Source organism: Sus scrofa, chromosome 7 (assembly GCF_000003025.6).
Source record: "Sus scrofa isolate TJ Tabasco breed Duroc chromosome 7, Sscrofa11.1, whole genome shotgun sequence".
Lineage (NCBI taxonomy): Eukaryota > Metazoa > Chordata > Mammalia > Artiodactyla > Suidae > Sus > Sus scrofa.
In genome coordinates, this window is record NC_010449.5 from 116,961,570 (window position 1) to 116,969,438 (window position 7,869).

The window sequence follows — 7,869 nt, forward strand, 5'->3', positions numbered from 1 at the left end:
CATGGGATAGCAGACCAGGTAGATGGCAGACAGTGAGCAGGATGGGTGAAACTAACCTGTATGCTATTTTAGCAGGAGTCTAAAAACCATTGCCGAAAATAGGGTGGTGGGGAGTTCCCACTGTGGCTCAACTGGATAAGAAACTGACGCTGTCACTGTGAGGATGCAGGTTCGAGCCCTGGCCTCGCTCAGTGAGTAAAGGATGTGGCATTGCAGCAAGCTGTGGTGCAGGTCGCAGAAGCCACTTGGACCTGTTGTTGCTGTGGCTGTGCTATAGATCAGCAGCTGCAGCTACGATTTGACCCCAACCTGGGAAATTCCATAAGCCGCAGGTCTGGCCGTAAAAAGAAAAACAAATTTTAAAAAATAAAATAAGGTGGAAAACATCATCATTCTATGCACAAAAAGATGATATTCTCTTTGATAATAACTCTCATTTGGGGGATCACAGTGGTAACCATGATTCGTCAGGACCTCCCCCTCAAGGGCCATTTTCCATTAAGTAAATACAGGTGAAGGACAGTGGGACTAACAGCAGCTGCCAAATGTTTAAGGAGCCCCTGAAATATTATCTAGACCAAAGTTTCTTAACTAACACGCTATTAACATTCTGGGCTGGACGACTCTTTTTGTGGTGGGGTCTGTCCTGTGCTTTGCAGGTTTTCAGCTGCATCTCTGGCCTCCAGCCACTAGATGTCAGTAACACACACACACTGTCTCCCTCTCTCTCCCCCTCCCCCTCTCACACAGACACACTCAAGTAGTGACAATTTTAAGTCTCCAGACATTGGAGTTCCCATCATGGCACAGTGGAAACATTTCCGACTAGGAACCATGAAGTTGCAGGTTCGATCCCCGGCCTCGCTCCGTGGGTTAAGGATCTGGCGTTGCTGTAGCTGTGGTGTAGGCTGGCAGCTGTAGCTCCAATTACACCCCTAGCCTGGGAACCCCCATTTGCCATGGGTGTGCAACAAAAACAACAAAAAAATGCCTCCAGACATTGCAAAACCCTCCAGACATTGCAAAAGCCTCCAGACATTGCCAAATGGACTTGGGGATCGGGTAGAGAAACGCTGATCTAGGGAGTGCCTGGTGACGAATGTAGACGTAAATCTCTCTGCTGCTCTCTTGAAGAAGGAGAAACACGCCCCAGGCACTACTGTTCCTGTAAGGTATCTGCATCTCAGTTCTATAGGAAAATGTGGTTGTGAACTCTGCCTGAGCTGTCACCATCCCTGGCCTCCTGAGCAAAATATCAGAGTGGAGGGATGGGGCCAGCCGTCCAGGCTGCCTCAGAGGAACCACTCAGCAAGTTTGTTCCATGGGACAGGTCTCACCAGGCCGCATCACAGAGTCCGAACCGAGAAGGTTCGGTTTCAGGGACCTGGTCAGTTTCCGGGGCCTCAGTCAGTTCCAGCTACTCATGGAGAGAACTCCCAGCACCAGGAGGCACAAAAGCCACCTTCCTCCTGATCACTGCAGCTGCTGGGGGGCAGAGCCTTGCTCAGAGTGCATCCCCTACCTTAAATGACAAAGCTCATCGAGGGGTTTCTGCATGATGACTCTACATCTGGTGTCTTCTTCCTGGCTTCAGCTCAACAGTCTGGGGAGGCTGATAGCGTGAAGAGAGTTAGCCTACCCCCCCCTTTTGTCTTTAGAGCTGCACCCTCGGCATATGGAATTTCCCAGGCTCAGGGTCAAATCGGAGCTACAGCTGCCAGCCCACACCACAGCCACAGCAATCCTGGATCCCTGACCCACTGAACGAGGCCAGGGATTGAACCCACATTCTCGTGGATACTAGTCGGATTCATTTCCACTGTGCCACAATGGGAACTCCCAGCATTAGCCCCGTTTTGCAGATGAGGAGACTGAGACCAAGGGAAGGTGAGGACTTTTCCAATAAGGACTAAAATTCCTATCATTTCAATCTCAAATGATGGTCCCTTGAATTCAAGTCCAAGGGCTGTTTCTATTCTTGCAGAGATGCTGTTTACAGAGTTAGGTGAGAACTGGGGGCTGCTGAGTCCCTGCACTTATGAGCTCTAGGGGATGTGTAGTCTCTGTCTCTCTCCCTCCCTCTGGCAGATACCCTGGGGTGGGAACACAAGCCCTGCCATCCTGGCTGCGTTCAAGTCTCAGCTCTGCCAGGCCCCAGGCCCACACCTCCTCCCTCACCTTGTACAAAGGGCTTAACCTGCCAGAGCCTCAGTTTCCCCACCTGCAAAAGGATGATAATAATCATCACACCCTCCCCTGCTTGTTGTCAAGGTGACACATGGAGCCAGCAGCACTGTGCCCACAACTGTCCTGCCCACTCCCCGTGAGCCGGGATCATTCCTTGACTGTTTTGTTTTCCTGCCACTAAACACAGCTGGCTCTGTTCTCCATAAAACGGGGCAGGGGGCAGAGGGTGGTTGAATCCCTCATAGCAGGACGGGTACTGTTTTTGGTTTTAAGAAATGTAATTAAACCCTGGAAAGTGTTCACTAAATTCCAGAGAGAAGATAAGCACTCACAATGTGGCTTGCCCCCTACATCTATTCCCTCAGAGGCTTTTGTGGATGCCATTCATGAAAGGATTTTTTCTCTCCCTCTCTCTCTCTTTCTCCCAAATAATTAGCATTCATTAGTTTAGCAATTTTTAATGAGACAGGAGATTAGGGCTCCGTAAGCTGGCAACATAAAGTAAGTAGAGGGTATGGAGATGGGGGTCCAGCCCAAAGGGAGCCTGCGGGGTCACCCACATCTTTTATTTTTTTAATTAAAAATTTTTTATTATAGTTGATTTATAATGTTCTGTCAGTTTCTGCTGTACAGCAAAGCGACTCAGTCATACATATATATTCTTTTTCTCATATTACTTTCCTTCTTGTTCCAGCACAAGTGATGGCGTATAGTTCCCTGCGCTGTTCAGTGGGACCTCATTGCTTAGCCACTGCAAATGCAATAGTTTGCATCTTCTAAACCCAAACTCCCAGTCCATCCCCCTCCCTCCCCCTCCCCCCAGCAACCACAAGTCTCTTCTCCATGTCCATGAGTTTGTTTCTTTTTTTGAGATAGGTTCATTGTGCCATATATTAGATTCCAGATATGTGATATCATATGGTATTTGTCTTTCTCTTTTTGACTTACTTCCCTTAGTGTGAGAATCTCTAGTTCCATCTGTGTTGCAGCACATGGCATTATTTTGTTCTTTTTTATGACTGAGTAGTATTCCATTGTGTATATGTACCACATCTTCTTCATTCATTCATCTGTCAATGAACATTTAGGTTGTGTCTATGTCTTGGCTGTTGTGAATAGTGCCGGAAAGTACACAGGGGTGTGTGTATCTTTTTGTATGAAAGTTTTGTCTAGATATATTCCCCAGGAGTGGGATTGCTGGATCATACGGTAGTTCTATATGTAGTTTTCTGAGGGACTTCCATACTGTTTTCCATAGCGGTTGTACCAAACCCCACATCTTTTAGATGGTCTTAGAGGTTAAGGATGAGCCGGACACTGGAACATGTGGATGATGGGGAGAGGGAGGGCTGGAAGCCCTGGAATTGAGCTGTAGGAATCACTTTCAAGATCATGTTCAAGCCTCACAAACACCTGATGATGAAGAGCCACTGTTCAGGAAGGTTTGAAAACTCAGCCTGTCTCGACTTGACTAATGGATTCATGGGCTTTTTAGTGCTGAGGGCCTTTCATTGGACACTCACCAGTGTTGTGCTTTGTAGATTATTATTCCCATTTGGCAGATGGGGAAATTGAGGCCTAGAGAAGTTAAATGTTTCAAACTGAAGCGGCTGTTTACTAGCAGAGTTTTTTGGACACTGATGTCTGCCCTTCCACGGCTCCAAGCTGGGTTTCAACCTCTATCCAAATAAGGTGGGACAGCCAGAGATGTGGTAGGTCAGGGCAAAAAGAAAGGTATGCAGACTCTAAAATATGGCGCAAATGATTCTATCTACAAAATAGAAACAGATTACGGACTTGGAGAGCAGACTCATGGTTGCCAGAGGCGGAGGGGGAGGGAGTGGGATGGACAAGGAGTTTGGGGTTAGTAGATGCAAACTCTTACATTTGGAATAGTTAAGAAATGGGGTTCTACTGTACAGCACAGGGAACTATATCCAATCTCTTGGGTTAGAACATGATGGAAGATGGTATGAAAAAAAAGAGAATGTAATACATGCATGACTGGGTCACTTTGCTGTGCAACAGAAGTTCAAGGAACATTGTAAATCAACTATAATTTAATTTTAAAAACTTCAAAAGAGGAAAGACAATGGCATCTTGCTGGGGAGAGTGGTTGCTGATGCATTCAGTGTAGAAACAGCTTCACGGCATTTAGCATTCAGCATTTTGCATTCCTCCCATCGTGGGCAGGCCAAGGTTAGGGAGACAGAGACTAATTAATTAGATTGATGGGAATCAGAGGGGATGAGTGGAGGTAAAAGAGCAACGAAGCCAACCGTTGGAAGGAGGGCGTGATCCTCAGGGCGTGGGCAACTGAGTGAAACAGGGGGCAGCCAGAATACATTTGGAGAAGGAGGAATAGAAGCTGCAGATGCGGTCTAAGTGCCTCCCTCATTAGAATATAAGCAGAGGGATCGCAGAGAAAATGAGAAATGGGGAGTGACAGTGACTTCGGTAACTCAGACCGCGGTAAAGCTCAAGAACTCGAAATTCAGGCCTCTGAGCAGCCAGGAGAGGGAACTGTTTGGATTCCTACTTACCTTCTGTTTCTGGGCTCTGTTTTGTACCCTTTCTCAGAGCCACAAGGAGACTGTCAGAAGCCATCAGCTGTGTTAATTAGATCAGCAGGCCACAGCTTCCATTTGGCCTTTTTTTTTTTTGTCTTTTTGCCATTTCTTGGGCTGCTCCTGTGGCATATGGAGGTTCTCAGGCTAGGGGTAGAATCGGAGCTGTAGCTGCCAGCCTACGCCAGAGCCACACAACGCGGGATCTGAGCCGTGTCTGCGACCTACACCACAGCTCACAGCAACACCGGATCATTAACCCACTGAGCAAGGGCAGGGATCGAACCCGCAACCTCATGGTTCCTAGTCGGATTCGTTAACCACTGCACCACGACGGGAACTCCCCTCCATTTGGTCCTTTTGATGCACTTAAATGGCCTATGTCTTGTTAGAATTAAGACGCTTATTAACGATGTTTCATGCGAAGGAGAAATCACTTTCTCTGTCATTCAGGTTTTCTACCTTGGTCTGTAAAATAGAAACTTTTAGAGTTCCTGCGGTGGCTCAGCGGGTTAAGAACCCAACATGGTTTCTGTGAGGATGAGGGTTCAATCCCTGGCCTTTCTCAGTGGATTAAGGATCCGGTGTTGTTGTGGCTGTGGCATAGGCCTGCAGCTGCAGCTCCAATTTGATCCCTGGCCTGGAAAATCTATATGCCACAAGTAAGGCTGTTAAAAGAAACTTTTAAAATAAAATAGAAACTTTTATTCTTTTGGAAATGTTGGAAAGTGGCTCTACCCTTTCATCCACTCCTGTCAATTGACTACTTTCAGAAGCAGGAAGAAGAACTTCACTGGATCGGAAGGATGGGTAAAGGCACTGTACAGGTGTGTCTTGGACCCTTCTGGGCTCTGTCTATTGGCATAACCAGACTGTGAAGAAGGTAGCTTCCCTGTCCTCCATGAGGTGGCAACCATGTGTGGGGCCCAGGCCAGTCATGGCAACTCACCAGATACTTTCTTGGCCCCTCTCTGATGGATAGGGTTTGAGTTGGCCATGAACTCTCCTCTAGCTACCTGACTCCCTCATTGCATGTATTCTGCGACCTAGGCTTCCTGGAAGAGGTGACAATTAGACTGAGATGTCAAGAATTATTAGGAAGAGGTGACAATTAGACTGAGATGTCAAGAATTATTAGGAATTAGTCATGTGAAGATAAGATAGACTGTCCAAACCAAGGACACAGCATGAGCAACAGCAAGGAGGTGAGAGATGAGATGGCAAAGGCAGGGTGGCACGTGTGTCTCCTATTCCCACAGCCAAGGAGGTGACGTAGGAGTTAGACTAGAGCTGTCGGTTGGTGGACATCCCAGGACTTTAGATGCTGAGGTCTGGAACTCTATTTTTATTATGTAACCCAATGAGTTCTGAAACATGTTTCTTAGAAAACTAGGCTTGTGACATAGTCCTCAGGAAAAAGTCCCGAGGCCAAGATTGCGCGGGAGATGCTTTAGAGATGCCTAACAAACGGAAGGACATTAAGAACCAAAAAATCCTTCCAGGAAGAACACTGTTCCATTTATTGACTTGGTAACGATTTGTAACTCTCTGAAAAGCCAGCATTTAAAAAAAATCTCTTGGCTAATGCTGTTTACGGGCAATCGAGGGTCTTTGAAAGGTTTTCCAAAGGAGAGTGATACTGTAGGATTTATCTCTAACCGTATAGAGAATAGTTCTGAAGAAAACAAAGCCATATATATAGGAGACTACCGAGGAGAGGGTTATAGGAATTCAGGGAGAGATGTTAGGGATATGTAACATACTGGGAGAGATTGAAGAAGGAAATATGTTCAGAGATATGTAGGCGGTAAAATACGTCAGAATGTGGAGATCTGTTGTATGTGATGGGTCAGGGGAGGGAGCACTGAAGATGAGCTCCAGGTTCAACCAGGCAGCTGGTCATGCTGCAAGGAGAGAGAGTACCTTTGGCCATGATGAGCTGGAGAAGCCAATGATGTGTCAGGGCGGAAGGATCTGGTACACAGAGAGGCATGGGTCTGGCTCAATGGAAGAAGTTCTCATTGATGATACAATTTTTGGAATTGTCAGGATTTGGAGTATTTAGTTGGTAATTTGAACAGTGGCAGCGCACAAGAGCCCCCACGCCAGGATATGTGGAAAATTAAAAGAGCCACAGGCTGAAAGTAGAACACTAAGAAACTACATATTAGGTATGGAAGGAGAGGGAGCCTCTGAGGAAGGCTGGGAAAGAATGAAAGTGGGATGAGATAAACCAGAAGCTGTGATGCAGTGGAAGCCTTGGGAACAGGAGATTCAGGAAAATCCAGGGATCAGCTGAGAAAAGTCTAGGAGACAAGCATAGAGAGACCTGGAAGAAACAGGTCCCATTGGTCTTGGAAGCTTGTTGATGACCTTTCTGAGAGCAGTTTGGGGAGGATGATGGAGGTAAAAGTCAGTTTTGATGGGCTGAGAAATGAAGGAAAGTCAGTGAATGGCATTAAAGATAACTTTTGACAAGTTGGGAAGAAAAACACACATGGGTGACAGACAGGAGGATAGCTGAAATGAAGACGATGGTGGCAGTTGAGAAGAGGAGGTTTAAGGAGCAGGTAAAAGAGGAGAATTTATGGAGCAAGGAGAGAGGAAATGAAGTGGGAGAAGAAGCCTAAAAAAAGGCAAGCAAAAGGTTTTCACAATGACATGGGTGGCCTGATCGAGGGAAAACCGTGAATTTTTAGTGACTTAATCAATGCAGCAGCTTCGTTTTTCTCCTGCTCAGCAATCCAGCGTGGGTGGGGAGAAGGTGGGAATTTGCATTGAGAGACTGATGGAGTTTTGCCAGCTGTGTGCAGTGCAGGGATGGAGGTACAAGGATGTTGACGAAAGAATGGCATCAACAGTCCACCAGGGAGTCAAAGCTGCATAGGGGTGAAAAATGGGCACAAGGGAGCCCAAAGCCTGGGAGAAAGTGGAGAGGTTGAGGGAGTGCCAATGAGGCCTCCGTAGAATTGGGGGCTCAGGACATGGGAAGATTATTCCCCCTTAGAGTGGGAAATACTAGAATTTATGACTTCAGAAGGAGGAAGGTCCCAGAGACAGAAAATAAAGGGAGTGGTCCTGTGGGTGGGTGTCAGAAGGTCAGTGGCTATAAGGG